Source organism: Mustela nivalis (assembly GCF_964662115.1).
Source record: "Mustela nivalis genome assembly, chromosome: 4".
NCBI classification, from domain to species: domain Eukaryota; kingdom Metazoa; phylum Chordata; class Mammalia; order Carnivora; family Mustelidae; genus Mustela; species Mustela nivalis.
The window spans coordinates 160,733,091-160,759,189 of NC_139023.1; the positions used below are offsets into that span (position 1 = coordinate 160,733,091).

The following is a 26,099-nucleotide window of genomic DNA, read 5'->3' on the forward strand; positions in this document are numbered from 1 at the left end:
AATCACACGAGGGTTTATTCAACAAGCTTAAGCTTGGGCCCAAGTATACCCAACACAGCAGAGTCGGGACTTGGACCCCGAGTCTACTTAAGGCAGGGGTATTTATGTGTCATTACAAGAGGCTTGGCGGGGGTAGAGGGGAAGTTTCAGACTTTCCTGCAGTAAGTTGATTAGCTGTTGCTGGGTTGTTGCAGGGTGGGGTATAGCGGTTTTTCCTGTAACTGAAGCAGGGTGAAGTTCAGCCCCTGGTCACAGGGGCCTGAGATGGCTGCCGAAGCTAAGATGGCTGTTTGTGCTAACACTGAACTTGAGGTGGGATGGCCTTAATTTTCTCGGCCTCCACATTTCCCCCCCCTCAGAGGAACCTAAGGAAGGAGCCAATCGTGGGTCCAGGCTGGTCTCAGCAATAAGGTCCGGTGGTTGGTATTGCTGTCTGAGCACCATTAGCCGAACTGTACTAACTCGGTCTTTGACAAGAGTAACTAATCTATTGATAATGCAGGGCCCGAAGGTAAGCAGGAGGAGGAGGAGGAGGAGAGGCCTGGCTAGGGTGGACAGCAAGGTGGTTAACCATGGGGAATGGCTGAACCATGATTCAAACCACCCCTGCTGCTGTGTCCGTTCCCGTTTGCCAGACCTTCTCTGACTTCTTCCATAGATTCTCAGACGATTCCGGAGTGGTCAGTGAAGAAGAAACATTCCTCGTTTAAGGCAGCACATAACCCCCCTTGTTTTAAGAAGATTAAATCTAGTCCTCTTCTGTTTTGAAGGACAACCTCAGACAAAGATGTTAGGGAGTCCTGGAGGGCGGAAATAGAGGTTTCTATCCGTTCTATGTGTAGATCGATTGCTGCTCTGAGACTGTGAGAGTGGGAATTCTGTACGGCTAGTGAAGCAATACCCATCCCTGCACCTGCTAACCCAATTCCCAACAGCATGGCGATGGTGATCACCGAGATGGGCCCTCTTTTATCCCGTCTGTGGGTACCTGCCTCCAACCACTGAAGTACCTGTTCATCTGAGTGGTAGATAATTTTAGGAAGTAGCTGAACTAGCACACAGAAACCCTTTGTCTGATTCAGAACCCGACCAGGAAAACAGGGGGATAGGCCTGTAGAACATGTCCACCAGCCATCTTGAGAAGGTAGGTGGTCGTCTAGGCTAGATATAGATCTTGTTATCATTACATAGGGTCTGGTACTGGGGTGAGAGGGTGCCTGTACAGAGTCCCTGACCTGACACTGATTGTAAAGGGAGTCCTTGCGTCTTTTGATGCCATCTACAGGCATTAGGGTTGGAGGTTGTGTTGTACTGACCTAACATCACAATTCCCTCCTAGAAGGGAGGCTGGATGTCATAGCAGAGCCAGCAAGATCGGGTAAGATTGGTCAAGATTGGGCTTGGTTGCGTTGAGGAACCTGTAAGCTTGGAACATCAGGTCCCAAAGTGGATGCTCAGAGGAGCTGAGGAAGGGAGGATCTTGTGGGAAGGGAGTCGGGATGGGAGTGATCATCTCTCGGACGCAGATGGTATGGTGGGTACAGGGGAGGGCAGTGGAGGGGGAACAGGATTTATCTGAGTTTTGGGCGGTGCTAATACAGGGTTTGGGTCTAGGCTAACCTGGTTATTCTGGGCTGAGAGTCTCAAGGTGAATATTGCACCCGGGTCCTGGTAACCGAGTCTTACTTTGTCATAGATTCTTAAGCCCCAAGTAAGTCCCATCTGCCATCTTGTATCTAGTTTGCCGGCCTCTGTGAATTTTAGGGTGATCAGATTACTGGTTTCAGAGCTCTGTAATGTGTGGTTTCTTTTAAGAGTAATTAAATCATCTTTGTAGGGGGCCGTCCACCAAATTTCGCCAGTGGAGACACAACTCCAGCTGGCACAGTAAAAGTGGGTGGGGCCCCCACACTGTTTTGCCCAGTATCCTGTAAGGTGTCCCGGGCAAACATAAAAATGCCGTTTGTATAGTTGGCTTCTCAACCCGTGGAGATGGGTGTTCCCAAGTATTTTTGTTAGGTCAAGAGTAAGGTCAGGGAACCAAGTCTGTAGTGGGGCAACTTTTGAGAGGGAATATACAACCTCTGCTGTAGAAACACTTATTACCTGCCATGTTAGGTTAAGTGGTTGCTGGGGATTGGCCCTGGCATGAGGGGGACATAACATAAGCAACATTAGTGAGGTAAGTGAGAACGGCACAGTCTTAGCTTTAGGGGATTGTCCTTTTCGAGCTGGTTTTTCCATTCTGGAACGAAGTCCCTGAGAACAGCGTGTGGGTCAGCTGGACAGACGTGGGTGTAGTGGACCCAGGGAGTAATCCCGTCGACTTTGAGAGCAGTGGGAGTGGTCAGGATCACGATGTAGAGTCCCTTCCAGCGAGGTTGAAGTGTCTGGCGTTGGAATCTCCGGACGTGCACCCAATCACCCGGCCGATATCGAGGGGGAACCGGGGGTGGCCCAGTCTCGTAGAGAGCCCGCAGCTTAGGCCACACCTGTTCATGGGTTCATTTTAACATTTGGGGGGAGAAAAGGAGTTGGTCATCAAACTCAGTAAGCACCTCAGGTTTTAAATTGGGAATGATAGGTGGAGGGATACCGAACATGATCTCATAGGGGTAAGTCCCATCTTATATGGGGAGTTTCGTACCCTATATAGGACAAAGGAGAGGAGAGTCACCCAGTCCCCGCCAGTCTCCAGGGCTAATTTAGTTAAGGTCTCTTTTAATGTCCTGTTCATCTCTCTACCTGTCCTGAGCTCTGGGGCCTATATGTACAATTTAATTTCCAATCTGCCCCAAGTGCTAGTGCTACTCCCTATGTTACCTGAGAGACAAATCCTGGTCCGTTGTCTGATCCAATCTTAACAGGAAAACCATACCTCGGTAAGATGTCTTCCAGCAGCTTCTTGGTCACGGTCTGTGCTGTTTCATGTTTGGTGGGAAATGGCTCTGTCCATCCTGAAAATGAATCTACAAACACTAGCAAATACCTGTATCCGTATTTTCCAAGTTCTACCTCAGTGAAGTCCACTTCCCAGTAAGCTCCTGGGTGGTCCCCCCGAAGCCGGGTGCCCGGGTTAGATCCATGGGCAGTGGCATTAGTTAACTGACATGCGTGGCAGCCTGCCACCATCTGTCAGATCTTTGATCAGGAGTCTTTGATGGTGATCCTTGCATGTCGCACCAATTCTTCCATTTTTCTTGTTCCCATGTGGGTACTCTTACACATTTTGGATAGGTCTCACTGTCCCCGTTCCTCTGGTAGGATTATGCTGGAATCTGCAGCTCTCTGCCAGCCATGTAAGCATTGTGTCTCAGGCAGACGCCTGATCCACTCTAAGTCTGTGTCAGTGTAGTTGGGGCTGTCTGGCAAGCTCGGTGCTCCTGGGTCAGGCAGTGTGGTCACTAAGACAGGGTTCACCGAAAGAGCTGCCTCTTTTGCCTTTAAGTTGGCCAGCCTGTTTCCCCTGGCCACTGGCGTGTCTGCTTTTTGGTGTCCCGGACAATGGATAATGGCCAGTGCCTTAAGCAGCCAGAGGGCCCTTAGGAGCTCAAGGATTTCTGCCTTGTTTTTAACAGTCTTTCCTTCTGCAGTTAAGAGCTCTTTTTCTCTATAAATGGCTCCGTGGATGTGGGCTGTGGCAAAGGCGTACCTGCTATCAGTATAGATGTTTATCCACTTGCCTGCTCCCATTGTTAGTGCCTTGGTTAATTAGCTCCATCAGTTCTGCACGTTGGGCAGATGTCCCAGCCGCTAACCTGACTCCTTCTCGGACAAAGCTGCTGCCATCTGTTTACCAGGTGTCATCCGCATTCAGCAGTGGTCGGTCCTGGAGATCGGCTCTGACTCCGTGCACCTGAGCCAGGATTTCTTGGCAGTCATGTAGGGGGGTTTCCCAGTCAGGGTTAGGGAGCTGTGTCGCTGGGTTTAGGGCTGTTGGCACCTGGAACAAAATTCTGGTAGGGTTCAAAAGCAAGCCCCAGTAATGGGTCAAGTGGGCACTGCTGATCCACCGGTCCGGGGGTGGGTTGAGCACCCCTTCGATGGCATGCGGGGTAGTGACGTATAGTTCCTGCCCCATAGCCAGCTTATCTGCATCCTTGACCATGGTGGCTACTGCAGCAGTGATTTTTAAGCACAGAGGCAATCCAGCGGCCACGGCATCTGCTTTGAGAGGTAGGCCACCGGTCTCTTCCAGGGGCCCCTGCATTGAATTAGGACTCCCTTCGCCACCCCTTCCTTTTCATCCATGTAAAAGTGGAAGGGCTTAGTTAGATCAGGCAGCCCGAGTGCGGAGGCCAAAAGCAAGGCTTGTTTAAGGTCATTGAAGACTTTGTTCATGGCCTCAGTCCATACAAAGTCCTGTTTTTGTTTCGTCCCCTCGTAGAGGGGCTTAGCCATGTCAGCAAAACCAGGGATCCACAATCGGCAGAACCCAGCCGTCTCCAGGAATTCACGTACCTGGTGGACGTTTCGAGGCTATGGGATTCTCATGATGGTCTCCTTCCGTGCATCCGTTAATCATCTTTGTCCATCTCTTAAATTTGTACCCCAGGTAGCTCACCTCCGTTCTGCAGATCTGAGCCTTCTTAGCTGAAGCCCGGTATCCCAGAGGTGCTGTCGCTTGGAGCAAATCCTTGGTGCCTTGTAGGCACGTTTCCTGGTCCTCTGCTGCCAACAGGATAACATCCTCATATTGTAATAGGGTCCCATTAGGGTGCTTGGCACAGAACTCACCTAAGTCTTCGTGCAGTGCCTCGTCGAAGATGGTGGGCGAATTCTTGAATCCTTGCAGCAGTTGAGTCCAAGTGAGTTGGCCATTGATGCCCTTCTCTAGGTCCGCCCATTCAAAAGCAAAGAGGTCTTGGCTCTTTGGGGCCAAGGGCAAGCTGAAAAAGGCATCCTTTAGATCTAGCACTGTGTACCAAGTCTTGCCTGGGGGCAAGGTGGAGAGGAGAGTGTAGGGGTTTGGGACCGTAGGGTGCATGTCCATCACCCGTCGGTTATCTTCCCTCAAGTCCTGGACCGGTCTATAATCATTAGAATGTGGCTTTCGCACCGGCAGCAGGGGAGTGTTCCATGCTGCTGACAAGGCCGCAGTATGCCTGAGTCTAGCAGTCGTCGCCGGATGTGTGGGGTGATCCCCGTCCGAGCTGTGAGGGGCATGGGGTACTGGCGGACACTGACTGGATCTGCTCCTGGCTTCAGTTCAATGTATATGACTGCCCGATGTTGGGCCAGCCCCATTCCCCCAATTTCTGCCCACGCTTGGGGAAACTCCTGCAACCAGCGGTCAATGTCAGTCATTGGTGCTGGGGGCTTCTGGTGAAGACAATATTCATCCTCGAGGGTCAAGACAAGCACCTGGATCGGGTGCCCCTCTTTATCCAGCACCTTTGCCCCTTCAGGGTGGAAACTAATTTGGGTTCCCATCTTGGTGAGTAGGTCCCCTAACAAGGGGTAGGAGCACTCAGGGATGACCATGAAGGAGTGGGATACCCGGCCCACGCCGAGATCCGCTGTCCTTTGGGTCGTCCATGAATATTGTTTAGTGGCTGTGGCCCCCTGTACCCATGAGGTCTTATTTATCAACTTCCCTTGAGGTTGTAGCAAGACAGAGTGCTGTGCCCCAGTGTCTACTAGGAATTTAATTGGTTGCCCCTCCACTTGAAGGGTTACCCTGGGCTCAGGGAGGGGTGCTGAACCCCGACCCCCCTAGTCATCTAAATCTTTGACCTCCAAGATAGTAGCAAAGGCCTTTGGTCTTTTTGTTGGGGCAATCGTTTACCCAGTGGCCTTCTTCCTTGCAAAAAGTACACTCGTTTTTATTCAGTTTGGGGCGTTCTCGATGGGGGCCGTCCTCCTTACCTGCTCCTGAAGCCAACTTCTTGAGACATCTGTTTTTCATGTGGGTCATCCGTGGTTGAGACCAGCAGGATCTTACCCGGGTTCCGGGTTTGATGGTCACTTATCTTAGCCTGTTGTTCCTCCAGGAGCTCTCTGTTATTGTAGACTCTTTCTGCCACCACTATCAGATCCTATAAGCTCTTTTCTCCTAGTCTTTCTATCCTCTGCAGTTTTGTTTTAATGTCCGGGAGCAGCTTGATTAACAAAGGCCATTAAGAATGGCAGCTTTGGGGCGCCTGGGTGGCTCAGTGGGTTAAGCTGCTGCCTTCGGCTCAGGTCATGATCTCAGGGTCCTGGGATCGAGTCCCGCATTGGGCTCTCTGCTCAGCAGGGAGCCTGCTTCCTTCTCTCTCTCTCTGCCTGACTCTCAGTGTACTTGTAATTTCTCTCTGTCAAATAAATAAATAAAATCTTTAAAGAAAAAAAGGAAAAAAAAAAAAAAAAGAATGGCAGCTTTGGTCTCTGGGGCCTCTGGATTCATAGGGGTGTACGTCTGAACGCCTCTATGATCCTTTCTAGAAATGCTGCCGGACTCTCATCTTTACCCTGTCTTACATCATATACCTTGGCCAGACTGGTAGCCTTGCAAGCTGCAGCCTTGAGACCTGCCATTAGAGTCTGGCGGTAGACTCGGAGCCTCTCCTTACCTTCTGCCGAGTTGTAGTCCCAGGTGGGGCGAGACAAGGAGAAAGCTGCATTTATGAGGTTGCGGTTCTGGGTTGGCTGTCTGTCCTTACCCAGGACGGACTTCCGGGCTTCCACCTGGATTCGCTCTTTCCTCAGTGGTACAGAGAACCTGCAGGAGCTGCTGACAGTCATCCCAGGTGGGCTGATGGGTAAAAAGAACAGTATCCAAAAGTTTGATAAGATCTTTTGGGTTATTGGAGAACTTTGCATACTGGGTTCTCCAGTTGTATAAATCACTAGTAGAAAATGGCCAAAATAACATCGGCTGTCCCCCCGTTTCATCGGGGGGATCCTGTGGCACAGAGGGGAAGGACAGTGGAATCGGCCAGTCCTAGGTTTGGGGTTGGGGCTGCCCGATGTCTACGTGTCCCTGCCACCGGCCCATGCATGGGGGCCCCTCCATCTGGGAGGGGGATTGGCACTCCTTCGGCAGCCCCTGATGCTTCTGCTGGAGGGACAGATGATGAGGGGAGGTGCTGGTAGGGTGGTGGGGAATCAGGTCCTCTGTGGGAGTGCCCTGAAGGACTGGGTAAAGCGGAGTCTTTGGTTTGGACTCCACTTTCTTGTCAGACTCAGGAGTTGGGTTCCGCAGGGCTAGGATCTTGGATGTAGGTCCTGCTTTGGGAGGGAGAAAAGGTTTAAGCCCGGAGGGAGGGTTCCCAATCATGTCTTGCTAGACCAGGATATAAGGCACTTGGTCAGGGTGGCCGTTTGGTTTTTTCTCTGAAGAGGATGGCCTTAACCGTAAGATAATAGGTAGCTGAAAAGTTCCCTCCCGGGGCCATCCAACATTAAAGGATGGCCATTTAAACATGCAGAAAGTCTGAAGCTTTCCCTTTCGTACATCCATGCTCAGGTTATGAGCTCTTTCCCTGACGTCCGAGAAGTGGTCAACCATCAGAGACAGACGGATTGTCTGCGTCTGTCCCATCACATCCTCAGTCCACAGCAAGACAAATACACTTACGACAACTAACAGGAACACACTCACACAGACAAACGATCTGGCGCGGTCGTCAAGACAAAACTGAAAGTAAGTTAAGGGAGAATCCGACCACAATGGCAGGTAGCTCTCCTCACAGATGAGGCCTTCGTCCGCCAGGCGGGGGCAAGGGACGTCTCCCAAGACCCCCAGTCGATGGCCCACCAGCGCATCTGCTTAAGCCAATGTCGACCCAGATACAGGTTGAATTCCTACAGGTAAAAATGCAGATTGGAGCTCCCAAACTATGTGCGCAAATAGATAAAAATGAGTGCACTCACCAGCCAGCGCAGGACCCTCTGGGTCGGGGTCCTGGGGGTCTCTCAGATCTCAGTGGGACCTCCAAATGTAATGCCCAAGTTTTTGTGTCCAAGAGACCACCAAGGAGCCAACACTGATGCAATCACACGAGGATTTATTTGACAAGCTTAAGCTTGGGCCCAAGTATACCCAGCGCAGCGAAGTAGAGACTTGGACCCCGAGTACGGTTAAGGCAGGGGTATCTATATGTCATTACAAGAGGCTTGGGGTGGGGGTGGGGGTAGAGGGGAAAGTTCAGACTTCCCTGTAGTAAGCTAATTAGCTGTTGCCAGGGTGTTGCAGGGTTGGGTATAGCGGTTTTTCCCAGAACTAAAGCAGAGTAAAGTTCAGCCCCTGGTCACCGGGGCCTGATATGGCTGCCGAAGCTAAGATGGCTGTACTTGTGCTAACGCTAAACTTGAGGTGGGATGGCCTTAATTTTCTCAGCCTCCACAAGAGGTGCACCCACTCTCTATTTTTCTCTTTCTCAAATCTTAGGAAAGAAAAAAAGAGAAGAGAAGAGAAAAAAGAAAATCCTTCTGGAAGCTTCTTTTATCTCTGCCCCTCCCAACTTAAAAGCATACCATCAATTGCTCCTCACAATCCCAGGGCAGCTCTTTCTGCCCCCATGCTTTAGTAAGTCCAACTTTTTTGTATCCAAAATGTCTCAAGAATTCTTTCCTGACCATTTGTTCCCAGGCCCCACCTCCCAAGCATACGGCCCACTGATATACATCTAAAGGGTCTCACAAGAAGATTTTTACTACTAGTAATGAATAACCTTTCTCCCAACAATAGCTAGCCCCTCAAGGTCCTGGAGACCTTGCTTCCCAAATTCCTTAGAGACTAACATCACCCCCTTTTCCCTCACCTACCCAACTCTTGTGTGTATTACCAGCCACTCCTCAGGGTAAGGGTGCAGCATCTCCGTCTGCCCACAGGTCCTGTCCCCGTGCTCTAATAAACCACCTTTTTTCACCAAGACGTCTTTTTTTTTTATTTTTTAAGATTTTATTTATTTATTTGATAGACAGATCATAAGCAGGCAGAGAGGGAGCAGAGAGAGAGAGGAGGAAGCAGGCTCCCTGCTGAGCAGAGAGCCTGATGTGGGGCTTGATCCCAGGACCCTGAGATCATGACCTGAGCCGAAGGCAGTGGCTTAACCCACTGAGCCACCCAGGCGCCCCTCACCAAGACATCTTAAGAGTACTTTCTTAGCCCTCGCTACCAAACCTCACCTAGGTTCAAGAACTTCATCACCAGTGATGAGGGAGCACGAGGCTGGCTGAAGACAAAGCAAAAGCTGGCGCCTAGCACCCCCCACTCCATCCGCTCCCCCTCAGTCATCTGTGTAGCATCCCTCAGGCAGCCCTGACTGCCATGAACAATAAGCAAATAGTTAACTTGCAGAGCTCACAATCCTGCCAGACAGGAGTCTCCCTTGGTTTACAAATGTCCTAAATCTCACTAACAAAGATGATAGATAGCAGGATTGTGACATCCCACCAAAAAGTCTCCCAACTATCTTAATGTTAATAGCTGGTCTAAAGACAGCATTGATCAAGCGGCAAGGGCAAGGCATCCGGTAGGCCTCGGACATCCGGGCATCTTGTAAGCCCTCTTTAGCATATGAAAACTCCGTTGAAACCTCCCTTCCCCTCACCTTCCCCCAAACGCAGGTAACATAACCTGCCACCCCTCACAACCCGGGGCAGCAGCTCTTCCTGCCCACGGGTCCTGTTCCCCGTGCTTTAATAAACCACCATTTTGCACCAAAGATGTCTCAAGAATTCTTTCTTGGTCATCGGCTCTGGACCTCAGCCCACCGAACCTCACCTAGGTTCTAGAACTTCATCAAGCAGGAGCTGTGAATATCTACAGAAGGGGCAGAATTTTACAACCAACCACCTAGAATTACAACAGCCACAGTGGGGAATATTCCAACGAGATAACATCACTTAAGAAGTGCACCTGAAAGTCAGGGTTCCCAAATTGAACTGTTTTAACTGGAAAGGAGAAACTTACAAAAAATGTTCAAAGTTCCAAAATAGTTTTATGGAAAGATTCACTGCAAAGGCTAAAGGAAGATTAATGGAAGAGATGCTTGAAATAAGACGAAACAATGATGTCATGCTTACTGCTTACTTTTCTCTTTTGGGAACTCATTCTACTCATCCTGAATTGCTTTTTCACTTAGAAAGGCTACACAGCCATAGGAAAAGGCTGCCAAGTTAATGGTCTTACAGACACCCACCATATCTACCTTGAAAGGAGGGCCCTCACAGGGCCCCTGCCAGAGGTGATAAAACCAGGGCATTTTCTGAAAAACTGCTACATTATTCCCTTTCATGGCCAAGGGGGAACATCTGATAGATACCAGAGCCTGCAGAGATGGTCCTGGAAAAATTGGTAGAAGCCAGTGAAGGGTGAAAAAGGCCACCAGGTTCCGTTCTTCTGAATGTCTCTAGTGCCCAGGTAAGACAGAAAAAATAGTTGCACTTTGTCCTTCCTTTCCAAAAGCAACCCATTGTTTATGGATTAGGGATCCTTGTCTTCTCAGGATCTCACTTTGCATAACTGAAAGCTTGGCTTTCCGCTTCCCTGAGACAAGCAAGTTGTTGATTCTTTCTTTGGCGATCTTCGGGACTGACTTTGGGTTTAGGGAAGATAATATCCTTTGTACCCTCTTTGGGGCACCATCTTACACCCAAGGGGGGACGGTATTCAATACTGCCAGAAATATTTAAAAGTAAAACTATGTAGCCAGAGAAAAGAAACAAATTGAAGATAATGCTGGTGGATATACTGGATCAACCCAGGATGTCGTTCAAATTACAACCCAACTCCCTGAGGAACCGAGAACAATTATCCTGATTTTACAAATCTTTGGCGGGGGAGGGGGCCAGGGATCAGCTTTAAAGGCAGTGTGAAATTCACCTATCCTTTACCAATCCCGAAAGTTCCCTTTATCTAAAAAAGACTTGTAAACTATTGACCTAAGTTACATTTTTTTTTTTTTTTGTCCCTTAAACTTGTACACCTTCTCATTCTTTTGAAATGTAAACACAAGCCCACAATCATCTGAGACTTAAGGGGAGAGACGAGGAGGAGGAGGCCTTTTTAAAATACAATCTGCTAAAAGGGCACCTGTATCCAAAGTCTAGCACAACCTCAGGTTGAACACCAGGTAAAATATAAATCTTAAAAATCTTCTCCACAAATATTAGAAATTATGAGGTCCTTTGCATCTGTTTTTGTGTGTATGTCCATATATATATATATTGTGTAAATGAGAGATATTTTTCTACCTCCAGATGGTATTGCTAAAATTAATTTGTGGAAGAGCTCTGTGTAGCTGGTTTGAAGGCAAGCGCTGTTAAGGACTGGGCATTCTAAAACTCTCAGACAGAAACTAAGCCAAATGGTTTTCCAGTTCACACGATCTGGGAAAATATTCGATATAAAATCTAGCTGAAGGTTGATGGTTTGATTAAAACAGACATATCTTTAAAGTTAACATCAAATAGAAGACTTATTCTACATGAGTTTACCTAGCCGAATGAATTCATATTGTGTCTTATAAGATCTCCCAACAACAAAAAATAAGAGCTTTGGATAATGGCTAACTTTGGCTAATGTTTAATGAAGTCCACATGGGTAATCTAAACATAGTTATTAAGAACAAATAAATTAAATAAATGTAAACAAGATGAAAGTTTATTTAAACTTTTCAGTCGTATTTAGATCCACTTCAACTGTTTCCCCAAATCTTTCTCGTGACTTAAAACCTTCAAGTTTTTGCCAAGTTGAGTTTAAATGATGAGTTAAGTCAAATTCATTAAATGTCTAGATCATTTCCAAGTTAAGACAAAATACCACAACATTAAATACCAAATATGGGTTTGATGGAAGAAGGGTGTTGAGGTTCAAAGCCAATTGCCAAGGAAGAATTCTGTAGATGTCTTTGGTGCAAAAAGGTGGTTTTATTAAAGCGTGGGGCCAGGACCTGAGGGCAGAAAGGGCTACACCGGGGTCCTGAGGAGCTACCCATTATATACTTTCAAGTTGGGAGGGATTAGGGATAGCGCAGATCTCTGGAATTTTGGAAGCAAGGTTTCCAGGATCTTTAGGGGGCCAGCTATTGTTAGGAAAAGGTCATTTTTTCTGTCTTATATAAAACCTTTGGCATGAGTGTGGAGGCCAAGAAAAACAAGGCTGTACCTACCTCGAGTCTAGCCCTGACATAAGTACAGACATCTTGGCAAAGCGGAGGCTGGCACCTTGCACCCCCTCTCCACTGGCTCCCCTCCGCTTGGTAGTATGTGAGACTTTCCTCAGCCACCCCTGGCTGTCCTGGGGGAAAAGCAAATAGTTAACTTGCAGAGATCACAATCCTGCAAGACAGGAGTCTCCCTTGGTTTACCAATGTCCTCGAGATTTACAACCAAGAAGCTATCTTAATAATAGCACATTTCCAGAGGCAAATAACTCAGTTCTTTAAGCCCTAAGGTCGCCCTCCCCACCATTAAACTGAAGGAGGCTGAGACAGAAGGAAATGTAAAATTTCTTCTAAACCTAAATCTCACTAACAAGGACACTTGATAGGAGAAATACGAAACTTTATCTCTAAACCTCCAAGATAGTGTCAGCGATCATTCCCAAGCACATGACCCACTGATATACATCTAAAGGGTCTCACAAGATTTTTATTATTGGTAATGAATAACCTTTTTTCCCAGACAACAGCTAGCCCCTCAAGGTCCTGGAGACCTCACTTCCAAAATTCCTTAGAGACTTACATCATCCATAATCCCCTTTGTCCTCACCCACTGCCCAGTCCACCCCTACTCTGCCTTTAAAAACTCTTGACTGTAATCTGGTTTGGGGTCCAAGTCCCTACTCCATTGTGTTGGGTATACTTGGGCCCAGGCTTAAGCTTGTCAAATAAACCCTCGTGTGACTGCATCGGTGCTTGGCTCCTTGGTGGTCTCTCGGACACATAAACTCGGGTGTAACAACGAGACCCTTCAGATATATATCGGTGGCTCATATGCTTGGGGACGGATTGCCAACATGTGTCTTGGGGTATAAATAAAAGTTGTTTCAAAAGGAATTTTTATATGTTAAAGGAGATTCATAGGATTGTTGGGGGTCAGGATAGTGTTAAGCTAAGATTGCCTTTTGCCCTTAGCAAGGGATTAGCACTGAGGCAGCTAAGTTCCTTGAGGAATGTTCTCTGCCTGTTTCTAGAATTTGTGAACGGGCTGTAAATATTGAGGAAATTCAAATTTTCTTTGGCCTCTGTTTCCCACGTCAAGGTTTATCTACTGTTGGCTTCTCATTATAAAAAACTAAAAGATAATTGAATGTGTTAATGCTGTATTAGAAAACTTAAAAAGGTATATGCTTCTAGAAACTACAGAATAAATTTATAAATTTACAAATAAAAAATGCTGGTATTGGGGTGCCTAGGTGGCTCACATGGTTGGGCATCTGCCTTTGGCTTGGGTCATGATCCTGGCGTCCTGGGATTGAGCCCCACATCGGGCCCCTGTTCAGTGGGGAGTCTGCTTCTCCCTCTCCCTCTGCCTTTCCCCCTGCTTGTGTTTTCGGTCTCTGTATCTCTGTCAAATGAATAAAAAAATACATCATAAAAAATCCTGGTATTACAGTTCATAATTAGTTATTACTTATTTTTCATAAAAACTTAAGATTTTTTTTTAAAGATTTTATTTATTTATTTGACAGAGAGAGATCACAAGTAGGCAGAGAGGCAGGCTGAGAGAGGAGGAAGCAGGCTCCCTGCTGAGCAGAGAGCCCGATGCGGGACTCGATCCCAGGACCCTGAGATCATGACCTGAGCCGAAGGCAGCGGCTTAACCCACTGAGCCACCCAGGCGCCCAAAACTTAAGATTTTTAAGAGTTAAAAATTCTAGTAAGTGTATTCAAGACTACTGGAAATAACAAGGGGAAACAAATCTATGCAAGGAAAGAAAGATGTATGTTTTTGGTAAGAAAAACTATGAGAAATAAAAACGAATTCTTGTGGAGGAAAAGAAAGTAATTTGGTCCTAAAGCGAGGTTGGTTCTTTAAAGAGAAAAAACTTAGAACAAAATCTAAATGCTTAAAAAAAAAAAGAAAAGCTGTAAAGCTGTAGAAGGTTTGTGGAAAAAGAGTCTTGGGAAAGAAATTTCAATGTATCACTGGTGTTAATGCAAAAGGCTGCGACAGATCTACGAACACTGCGGCATATTCTGCTTCTGCAAAAATGCCCCCTCCCCCATGGCCATGCCATGGCCAGGCTTTTGACATGGCAAGTGTGTCTGCTCTTGAGTCAGAGAAATTAAGGTGAGTAAACAATGGTCATAAACAGACAGTTGGGGTAGGAGTACCTAAGACAGCAACTTGGTTCTTCTTCCTGGCTCCCTGATAATTTCCATTTTTTGGTTTTTGCATTCCTTCACTCTCCATAGCGCACTTAAGATGATTCAAACTATGAGTAGACATCCTTGCGAAGACTTCTATAAAACAACAAAAACCATCTACCGCCAATGTCTGACTTGTCAGGTCCTTAATCCTGAAAAAAATTGTTTTTATTCCCACAGGGCTCAGACCTCCTCCCTCTGAATCCTTTAAACAACTACAGTAGGACTTCACACTCAATGGCCTCTTGGTATAGATTATTATTTTTTTTAACAGGGGGGAGTGAGTGTGTGGGAGGAAGACTGGGGGGTTAGATGGGAGGGGTTAGGGTAGAGGGGGAGAGAATCTTAGGCAGGCTCCACACCCAGCGTAGAGCCCGACATGGAGCGTGATCCCACGATCCTGAGATCATGACCTGAGTTGAAATCAAGAGTCAGATGCTCAACTGTTTGAATCACCCAGGTGCCCTTGGTATAGATTACTGAACAAGGACTCCGACAATTTTCATATTGACCTCAAATTTTCAAATTGATTAAGTTCTTCTGTCTAGCTTATGTCGTAACTCAGGCAAATGACCCTGAGGGCAAAGGATCCCCAGATGGGAACTAAGACTACCCCCTCAAGCAATGACTTTATCTTCACTACCCAACCCACCAACCTTTCTCCTGTATTTTTCTTTTTTTAAAGATTTCATTTATTTATTAGACTGACAGAGATCACAAATAGGCAGAGAGGCAGGCAGAGTAGAGAGGAGAAAGCAGGCTCCCTGCTGAGCAGAGAGCCCAACTCGGGGCTCGATCCCAGGACCTTGGGATCATGACCTGAGCCAAAGGCAGAGGCTTTAACCCACTGGACCACCCAGGTGCCCCTCTCCTGTATTTTTCTTACATAAACCTGGAAGTATTTTCTATCTGCTGTCTTCCAAGTGTTGGCCACACCGAAAGAAATCCCTTTCTTGTTTCGTCACCACTCGTTTCCTTGGCCTTTGCATTCTGTCCGTGGTGAGTGGTTGAACTGGTGTTTGGGACCCTTCCCCTGGAGCCAGATGCTCTTGTACCCTTATACCCCAGCTACGTTATCAGTATGTACTTGTTACTGTGTGTTTTCTAGATGGGTTAAAGCTTTCCCCTGCTATAAGGCTGATGATCCCCATAGTAGCAAAAAACTCTTAAAAGGGCATTAATTTCTCACTTGGGGTAGAGCCCCATGACCTCCAGTGACTGAGCCACCCACTTCACTGGACAGATGGTATGAACTTCGAGGAAAAACTCTGTGAACTTCTTGGGATTCTATCAGTGTACAACCCTCTGACGATCCCCTGTTGTCTCAAGCTAGTATGACTGGCTACTTAAAGTCTCTAATGTCTTCTGCTCAAGTCCCTCATCAACAAGTTCCAAGGATCTTTCTGGTCACATTTGAGAGCCTGGTGACTGAGTATTCTGAAAAGGTCATCAGAAAAAGACTGCCCGTGAGCCTCACTGGAAAGGACTTTTACCAAGCACTCCTCACCACTTAATACTGCTGATATGCGGCTGTAAGCAAACGGCCCAGACAGAATTCCTGGGTGCCTGGGTGGCTCAGCTGGGTTAAGCGTCTGCCTTCAGCTCACGTTATGATCTCAGGGTCTTGGGATCAAGCCCCACATGGGGCTCCCTGCTCAGCCAGGAGTCTGCTTCTCCCTCGCCCCCGCCCCATGCTCATGTTTTCTCTCTCTCATATAAATAAATCTTAAAAAAAAATTATTTTTGGTGCAAAAAGGTGCTGTTATTAAAGCACAGGGACAGGACCCATGGGCGGGAAGAACTGTCGTGGGACTGCGAGATATAACTGGTTACGTATTTATAGTTAGTGGGGGTTAGGGATGGCGTAAGTCTCTAAGGAATTTGGAAGCAAGATTCCTAGGACCTTGAGAGGCTCAGGGCTATTCAGATAAGGTTACTGGCTACTGTCTAGTAAAAGAGTCATCAGATCCTTCAGATGTATGTCAGTGGGCCATATGTTTGAAAGATGATTGATAACATGTATCTTGGTTGGGGGAATTGTTTATGATTATCAGAGGAAGGTAACACTAACGAGAGCAAAGCTGTAGTAGTAAAACATTAAAGGAAGTCCTTGAGGGAGCTGTAGGAATGTTACAATCTGTGTGTCTCAGGGATTTATCAGCAAGTTAATAAGGCTACATTTCTCTTGCCTTTGTTCTCATCACTGCTATAAAGTTAAAAGTTACTAAGCCTTTGGGGGGGGGGGGTGTGGCACCTGGGTGGCTCAGTGGGTTAAAGCCTCTGCCTTCAGCTCAGGTCATGATCCCAGGGTCTTGGGATGGAGCCCCGCATCGGGCTCTCTGCTTGGCAGGGAGCCTGCTTCCTCCTCTCTCCCCGTCTGCCTGCGCCTCTGCCTACTTGTGATCTCTGCCAAATAAATAAAAAATAAATAAAATCTTAAAAAAAAAAAAAAGTTACTAAGCCTTGGGTACACATCACACAGCTAAGTAAGTTTCCACTGCATACCCAGTCGTGTACAGATGGTGGGAGACTTCTAAATCAAATTCATGTAGCAGATGTCAAAGAATATGGCTTCTGCCCAAGATGACAGATCACATGTCATACTTTAAACATGGAACCTGGGTCTTCTCTTTCCTTTTTTCTGCCATTGACCTGAAAAGGCCTCATCTCTGGCTCCCAGGCCACTACCAAGAGGGGTATAACCGCTGGGATCTATAAATAATTTTTTAGGGGCACCTGGGTGGCTCGGGTGTTTAAGCATCTGCCTTTGGCTCTCAGGTCATGATCCTGGAGTCCTGTGATCGAGCCCTGCACAAGGCTCCCTGCTCAGAGGAGAGTCTGCTTCTCCCTCTGCTCTTCACCCCACTCTTGCTCTCTTTCTCAAAAAAGTAAAATCTTTTAAAAGTCATCTTTTCTTTCAGCCTAAAAGAAAAATCCAACTGTACCTCTAACTTTTCCCAAGCAAAATAAGATATCTCATTGGTCACAAAGACCTAGTGGGAGACTTTCATGATTTAGGATTCACCCCTTTTAATGGGTCCCTACTTCCCTGGCTAGGGATAAACGTGAACAGGGCTAACTTCTTAATTCTTAAAATTATTGCAGAATCTGCTGCTAAAGCAACAGCTACCCAGTGAAGAGCCTTAGATTCTCTGGCCTAAGTTGTTCTGGATGATAGGCTAAACCCTTGGCTACCTTTTGGTGGAGCAGGTTTGTGCTGTGTCCAACACCATTTCGTGGACCTGAATTAGCACTTCTGGGGGAAACGGAAAGTCAGTTACGTAAGATCACAAAACAAGCCACTTAGCTTAAAAAGACGACTTGTTCCTTGGGGTCCTTCTTTCACTTATTTCATTTTGATTGCTTTGGGTCTCAGGGACTACGGCTTCAAAGTGCCCTCCAAATATTGGGAATTAGCCTGCTCATCGTAATCACAATCCCCTCCCTGGTGTGCTGTGTTCTCTCCAAAGCTTTAAATGCATGTTCACAGTCACTAACCACCCAGCAAATGATCTCCTTGCTTGGAAGTGTCAGAAAAGGAACAAAGGGATGGCTGGCACGAAGAACGTACCCTGAAGTGCTACTACTGTAGGTATTACAGAGATGAAACAAAAACATCATGCATGACCTGTGGATAACACAAAAAGGAACAAAAGCTATGAGAACTTCATAAGGCAGTAGATGAGAGTGGTGCTGAAGACTCAAATTTTGATTGCATCTTTTGGTTAAGCTGAGAGTCTGATCAAAAGGGAGGAATTGTTAAGAAGAAAACCTAATACCCAAAATGACATCGCTTAAGTTAAAGGCGCAAGCTAGTAAACCAATACCTAACCAAACTGCAGTTTCAGCCCCCCAGGAATGTAACCTTTAACCAGGAACATGGAATTTTCTAGTCAATACTAGGAAATTGACTGCTAGACTCCCTCCACTCCCCTTAGAAGGGCAACCCTACCTATACAATGCATTCCCTGCTAATAAATTCCTTTCTTCTTTTTATCCCCTCTGTCTTTTTTTTTTTTTTTTAAAGATTTTATTTATTTATTTGACAGAGAGAAATCACAAGTAGGCAGAGAGGCAGGCAGAGGGAGAGAGAGGAGGAAGCAGGCTCCCTGCTGAGCAGAGAGCCCGATGCGGGACTCGATCCCAGGACCCTGAGATCATGACCTGAGCCGAAGGCAGCGGCTTAACCACTGAGCCACCCAGGCGCCCTATCCCCTCTGTCTTTATTCTTTTTCTAAGTAAACTCTATGCACTCTAAACTCTATTTACTTTTGTAAGTAAACAGGGGCTCAAATTTAGGACCCTGAGATCAAGAGTTGCATCATCTACAAACTGAGTCGGCCAGGCACCCCTCTTTCAGCCCTTAAAAATCTTTCCTTTGGGGGCACCTGGGTGGCTCAGTGGGTTAAAGCCTCTGCCTTCGGCTCAGGTCATGATCTCAGGGTCCTGGGCTCTCTGTGAGGCAGGGAGCCTGCTTCCTCCTCTCTCTCAGCCTGCCTCTCTGCCTACTTGTGATCTCTAGGTCTCTGTCAAGTAAATTAAAAAAAAAAAAAATAAAATCTTTCCTTTCTTTAGCTCAGCAGAATTCCCCCCTACTTGCTAGACAGAATGCTGTCTGATTCATGAATCAGTTAATAAAGCCAATTAAATCTTCACATTTACTTGACTGAATTTTCTTTTTTAACCTAATAGTTTTGCTTTTTCATCTGGTAAAGACTCATACTAAAGTGTACGTAGAGAAAATGGTAAGATGTCTTAGAATCTTTGTTTTTTTACTTTTTTAAGATTCTATTTAAAGACTTTAAATATTTTATTAAAAATTAAATTTTGATTTTAAAGGTTTTTTTTTTTTTTTTTTTTTTTTGTCAGAGAGAGAGAGAGAGAGAGAGAGAGCACAAGCAGGGGGAGCAGCAAGGACAGGGAGAAGCAGGCTCCCACTGAGCAAGGAGCCCAAATTCGGGACTCAGTCCCTGGACCCTGGGGTCATGACCTGAGCCAAAAGCAGATGCTTCAGGGACTGAGCCACCCAGGTGTCCCTGCCTTAGAATCTTTAAGTATGTTGGGAAGAAGAAAAGGGAGAAATTATAGGTAAAACAAGACCAACAATGTACTGATCTTTACTGAAACTGGGTGATGGGTATGTTATTTTCCCTAATATTATGTATAGTTAAACCTTTCCAGAATAAGAAGTTGATTTCTTCTTCTTCTTTTTTTTTTTTTTAAATTTAAGGCTTTATTTATTTATTTGACAGAGATTACAAGGAGGCAGAGAGGCCGGCGGGGCTGGGGGTATGTGTGTGCGTGAGCCTGGTGGGGTGGTGGTGGGAAGCAGGCTCCCCGCTGAGCAGGGAGCCTGATGCAGGGCTGGATCCCAGGACCCTGAGATCATGACCTGAGCCAACCAGTCGCCCCAAGAAGTTCATTTCTTCAAGCCAAATGGAAGTTCTTGAAAACAATAAAAAGCTGGGCAAGGATGGCACTCACTTCGTAGCTAGAACATCTTTAAGTTCTTGAATGGGAAAGACAGAACGACGGAAAAACTTTAGAATCTGGTAGAAAGTGTATCATTAATAAGTTAAAAATTCGTGGGTACCCATTGAAAGGGCAGAAATATAATCCAAATCATCACAGAAAAATAATGATATAAAAACTTTATCCAACATAGAGCACAAATGAAAAAAAAATCGCTAAAGGATGGCAAAGGTAAATTTGTATCTCTTTTGCTTTATTGAAGCTACAGAGCAAAACAAAAGAAAAAAAAGGGGGAAAATGTACAATTAAAAAAGAGAAACGATCATGTGATCCAGCCCACCCCAACCTTGGGAGTTAATTTGCAACATACTACAGATGTTTGTCAAGAACTGCTCGTAATTATGAATTTTTAACGAAAATCCAGACTCTCATTTGCTTAATTCTTTAAAATGTTTTTGTATTCATTAGTCAACACCACCTGACTGTGTAGATCTTAATATATTTTTAATCGGAAATCTATCAGCAAAACACCAAAGACGGACACAGAGACAGAGAGATCAAGAAAAGCATGTGAGAGTTCCTGCCCCTACAAGCACTATTTAAAACAAACCATGGGGGGTTTGGGTGGCTCAGCCCGCTAAGCATCTGACTCTTGGCTCTGGTTCAGGCCGTGATCTCAGGGCCACGGGATCAGGCCCCACATCAAGCCTGCAAGGGTCCTACACTGGCCTGCATCAGGCTCCACTCAGTGCCAAGTCAGCTTGAGATTCTTTACCCCTCACTCTCTCTCCACCCCCTGCTCTCTCTCAAACAAATAAATAAATAAATTCTTAAAAAATAAAAAATGCACACTCTACTTGACGTATCTGTTAGGACATCCAATGTAATCATTCACCAGCAAGAAAATTCCACAAGTGAACAAAGAAAACACAGGGTCCCAGGATGGCCCCAGGAGGCAACAAGGCTGCCTGCCACAAGGGTTGGAGAGCAGCTTACACGCGTGGCACTGGCTGACTCCATGCCAGGCACCCTCTGTGCCCTTCACTTAGCTCGTTTCATCCTCACAAGGTCAGGATGGTAGTACTATCATCATTCCCGTTTTATAGACGTTATCTTTTAAAACAGAGTAGTTAAGTGATTTTCCCAAGGTCACACAGCCGATAAATGGCAGAGCCAGCTCTCAAACACTCTGGGCTCTGGCTCCAGAAGCCCAGTTCAATGCCCCTGAAAAGGACAGGAGGCAAGAGAGCAGAAAGGAAAGATACGTGGGGCTCCTCTGAGGGCTGAGTGGCTCTGGCGACACTGTCAGGTCTCTGCTGATTGCTCGACGGCCATTCTTCTCATTTCCAGCACCTAGCCTGGCCCCCACCATGCTCTCAAACCAGTATTTCTAGTGCTTTCTGAAGAGAAACATCAAGTTTCATATAAGAGAAAGATAAAGCATGCTGCCAGCTTCAAGGGGCTTCTCACCCAAGCAAGAGACAAGGCAGTAAACTGTTTCCAGAGTTTATTAAGAAACCAGGTCCTGAGCCCAACACAGGCAGATGGGAAACCGGAGAATTGGGGCAGGGTACTGAAGGTGAGTTCTGGGTCAAGACAGCTAGCTTCACAGAGAGGCATCCAGAGCCAGAGTTCAAGTCTTTGGAGGACTTGAACTCAAAGCTGCCAGCTGCCCTCCTGGTGTGGCTCTGTGTGGGGCCCCAAGGCCAGTTCTCCTCGGGCTCCTCCTCACCACTCAGTTTCCTTCTGGGTCAGCATGCCTGCTGCGAGGAGAGGCAGCGTGTCTACGATACAGGGAAGGCCCTCCCGAAGTCACCAAGCCTCCTGCAGTCTAGGGACAGCCCTCGGCAATCTCCACCGCCTCCCCCCCCCCCCCCCGACCCCGCTCTTTCTCAACAACAGCCGCATCACGTCCACCCAAGCTGCCTGGACTGACGACTGCTGTGACAAGCCAGCGGCCCCAGAAAGTCAAGTGGCCAGAACATTCCCAAGAACAGCCTTGTCCCCTTCTCACTCTGGGCAGCTTTCCACCAGGCCCCCGTTCAACCTGCCCCTAACCCCTACAGGGCCCAGCTCACCAGGGAAGGGGACAGGCCAGTAGGACATGCCTGCTCAGGGCCAGGAGGCCTGATGTACATTTAACCCAGGTTTCACAGACAATGGACCTGCCTGGGAAGATTCTGCAAAGGCAGGTGCCTTGCCTTACCTCACACTTCCAGGTAATGATGGAGCCAGAGCTTGGATGCCTGGTCTCCTGACCACATGGGGCCATGCCAGCCCATCCTGGTACACTTGGAAAGGTGGCCCACTGCAACTGCCTCTCAGAACAATGTATTAACTTAAAATATAAACCCTGGATGATTTTACTAGTTACCAAGCACATTCAGATACGGCCTTAAGAAAAACATGTACTAGCAACAGGTCTTGGGGGAAAGGACGATACACAACCTTGAGGCTGAGCAGCTGGGATTGCCCCGCTAGCTCAGGGGGGGGGGGGGGGGGGGAAGCAGAGCAGCTGGGAACGCCCGGCCCTGAGGGCGGAACGCTGCCAGCTTCCTTTTTCTGTTGTCTCTCCTTTCTCCTCCCCAAATCGCCTGCTGTTAGTTAGAGGAGTCCTTTGAAATGTGCTTGTTTAACTGTCAACTTTACCCTCCTTCTTGTTTGTCCACAAGACATGTGACTAATGTTTGACCTTCACCGGCTCTTCGTGGGTTATTGTTTCTATCTAATAAAGTGAGACTGTGGAGTTGCTGGGGCAGCGGTCTTTTCCACTGTTGTCCCCTGCTCCCTTTCTCTTGCAGCGGACTGGTTTGTGCCTCATTCTTCTCCCGCTTCCACTGTTGCCCCCACAGCTGCCCCCACGGTTGCCCGAGTGAGAATATGAGCAGCTCCAACCACCCACCCACCCCAGTTACAACCAACATGCACCTCTGCCCCCAGAACAACATAAAAGCCAGGCTGGGGCCACACCCGTCTATACTTGGCACCGAAAGGGGAGATCCCTACCTACATCAATGTAAGAAGGAAGCAGGTCCCCCCACTCTCCCCGCTTGTGTTGCTTCTTGCTGTCTCTCAAATAAATACAATTTGACTTAACTATTTCTATTTAGTGGTTTCTTTATCTGTGACCTGGGGATAGGTTAATACTTTGGACCTCGGTTAGCAATGGACACTGAATGATGAGAAACCCACATAACACATCTAGTACACTGCGTGGCACATTAGGACTGGTCAAGATGGGACCCCCTGCCCCTGCCAACGGCCCTGTCAGCTCTGTGAGGTATCTGGGAGCTCCAGCTCTGAAAGAGCCAGATCAAAGGCTTTACTGACCTCCTCTGGCTAAGGACCCAGAGTCCAAAGCCACAAAATCACAGGTCTGGCTGCTAGCCCTAGATCTTGCCAACTTTCCTCCACCATTCCAAATAAATTCTAGACAGAAGTAGAAGGGGCCATTGCACCCTGCCTGCCCAGCTTCTACCCTATGAGGGAGGGGAAGGATGTCACAGGGTTAACTTAGTGGTCATGGTCCTGGCTAAGCATGGGAACAAGCTGTCCCCACAGAAGCTGGCTCTGAGGACCCTCAGCCTGTTCCTCGCCTGGCACTGGGAAAAGTTGATCCACAGACAGAGCTGCCCTCAGAAATACGACTTCTGCCCACCTCACCTCTCAGGTCTAAGGTTACCAGCTCTCCCTCTAAGACCTCCTGCCATAGCATCCCTGTGTTCCATGGTCCTCTTCTCTCACCTCAAAGTTTTATTGCTTTTTGATTCAGTCCCTCAAGTCCCCCCAGATACTAGTTGGCCAACTGAACTGAATGCTACTGAGCAAATCAGGAATTACGGCTTGGCCAGGTATGCTTTAAGACTAGCCTCTGCAGCTACATGCCTGGGGGGGGAGATGCCAGCAGTTGCGTGGCAACTGTGCCCACTGGCCAGGGATAGACCTCAGGGCACTGGAGCTGCCTTTAGTCCAGATGTCCCCAATACAAGTATGAGTCATGGCACTGGGTTCCTGGTTTGTTCTTGGTCCCCCATTCACAGGGTGACCTCAGTCAGTCAACTGACTCCCCAACTTGGAACTATGGACTATGGACTATGACACTGATTCACTCTAAAGTTCTGACTCTCTCCCCTACTTTTTGGTAGTTCTACCCCTAAATCTACCCAATCATCCTTCCACCATTACCACTGCCATCTTCATTATGGCCACCACCATCATCACCACCTCTGCCACGACTCCAACTATCATCATTAGCACCATTATCACCATCCCCACTACAACACCCATCACCACCATCACCAGTCACCAGCAATACCACAGTAACTACCACCAATCACTACCAATACTATCCTCACCATCACTACCACCATCCCCCCCTACCAACTCTACCACCACCAGTTGTGGTAAACTCAGTTTGCAGACTACATCCCAACAGCAAGGAAGGAAAGAGGCTGTGAGACAGAGCCAGCTCCTGGCCAAATGATAACGCTTTCTATCAGTGTTATCAATTCACCCACTTCTCCACCCTACCCCCTTACACACCTAGACCCTCCCCTCCAAAGTTACCCTGTCCACTTTCTCTGTCTTCAGTCACGGACCCTCTATAGCGCCAAAGTGTATTTGCATATAAAGCATATGCTTTAGCTGTGCCATCAATGATTTCAGGAATTAGAAAAGGTCTTTTTGATCAAGGACTACATGCCATGTCCAGTAAGACTCTGGGATGAGGACTGCCTTGATGCCATGAAGACTAGTTACAGCGATGAAAGAGATAACCCACAGAGGGTCTAGGGATTCAGAGGAATATGGTACCAAAATACCATACAGATCCCACAGAGGAATATGGTACCAAAATACCATACAGATCCCACAGGGTATCCCTGACACCACAGAAGTGACCGTAACTTGAGACTCAATTCCTGTAGGCTCCCAAACTCCACGGGCTAGTTCCATGGCTCACCTTATAACATTCTGCATGGCGGCCATGTGTGGCTGGGGCTGCATCTTTGAACATATCTAGAGGGCTCTGTACAGACGGGCAGGACTCCACCCTGCGCCACCAGCCCCATCTGCTGAGGCCAGAGTGCAGCTGGACAGGGATGAGGGAGAGGATTAGCCTGACAGCAGCCAGGCTAATCAATGGTCACTAGAGAAGCCATGGGTAGGTCTCGTGCTGCTGGTGGTAGGAGGTGCCAGCCATGGCCAGAGAGTGCTTCAGGCAAATGAGGCACAGGTTCAAGACGGAGGCAGTGAAACACAGGATGTCAAAGGCCACCCAGATATCACGTAAGTCCCCAAAGGGTAGTAGCCAGCTGCCTGGGCTGCCACTTCCCAAGGCATTCTCAGCACAGCCACCAGATTGTCCAAGATGACCAGAAAGAATATGAGAACAATGGTGATCTTGGAATGCAGGTGGCAAAAGTTCAGGGTGGCAGCACACATAAGGAGTATTTATCAGCAAAATGTAAGCAGTGAGGACAGTAAGTGCCCTCCTCACCTCCCTGCCCTCTGCTGGACCGGGGACCTCTGTCACCCATATAAAAACTAATTGCTGGGACTTCTAGAGACTCTGGAACAGGCCTGAGATTAGGGGCAAGGGTCAAGTAGTGAGGACCCGACAGACGACAGACGTACCAGCCTCTACCTAAAATCAGTCAAATACCCCCCTGGCTTCCAGCGGCGGTCTCTCTCCCTGCACCGAAGAGTTGCCCGGGGCAGGATCCCGCCACTGGAAGAGGGGATGAGTCGCTGCATAGGTCAAGATTGGAGGTCCCATATTTTATCTTGTGAAAGGAGCGGGGAGGTTTCGGTCAGTGGCTCCCGGGCTCCTCCCAGCGACCGAAGAGAGCGACAGGCCACAAACAGTGACTAGGGCCAGCGTCTGTCCGAGTGGACGGACGTGAAGACACGAAGGATCTGGACGCAAGAAACCCGCTGGAAAGGAAAGCGTTATCTGGGAAGCATGGAGTCAGGGACCGAGCCAGGGGGCCCAGAGATCCCCTACGCGAGCGGACTCGGCGTCCTTCCCGGACTTGATCGCCCGACGGCTCTCCGCGCCCGACAACCCGCGCCTCTGGCTCGGAAGCCCTGCAGCGCCGGCTGCCCTGGAGCGCGGTGGTCCCTCTCACCTTCTTCCCCGGGGCGCCGGCCCTTTGTTCCCAGAGCCCCGGGCTCCGCTCCGTGCCTGCGCCGAGACGGTCCGAGAAAAAGCGCCAGCTAGGTCTTGAACCCGTTCTGCCCAAGGCCCAGAGGCGTGCCCAGCTGCTCTCTGCAAGCCCCCGCCCCGCCCCTCCGAGTCCCGCCCCCGAGCCCCACCCCCAAGCC

The 26,099-nt window shown here is 47.9% G+C and overlaps 1 long non-coding RNA gene across 5 annotated transcripts; it reads right to left on the reverse strand.

Moving 5' to 3' along the window:
- On the reverse strand, positions 1-26,074 carry LOC309863981. Of its 5 annotated transcripts, none has more exons than XR_014311324.1 (4): positions 25,904-26,074; positions 12,102-12,229; positions 6,645-6,736; positions 1-2,492 (listed from the first exon to the last, which is right to left on the reverse strand). It is a non-coding gene; the product is annotated as an uncharacterized lncRNA (long non-coding RNA). The 5 variants fall into 5 exon arrangements; XR_014311327.1 differs by lacking the exon at positions 25,904-26,074 and adding an exon at positions 21,982-22,062; XR_014311328.1 differs by lacking the exon at positions 25,904-26,074 and adding an exon at positions 13,358-13,495.
- Positions 26,075-26,099: the final 25 nt, after the last annotated feature.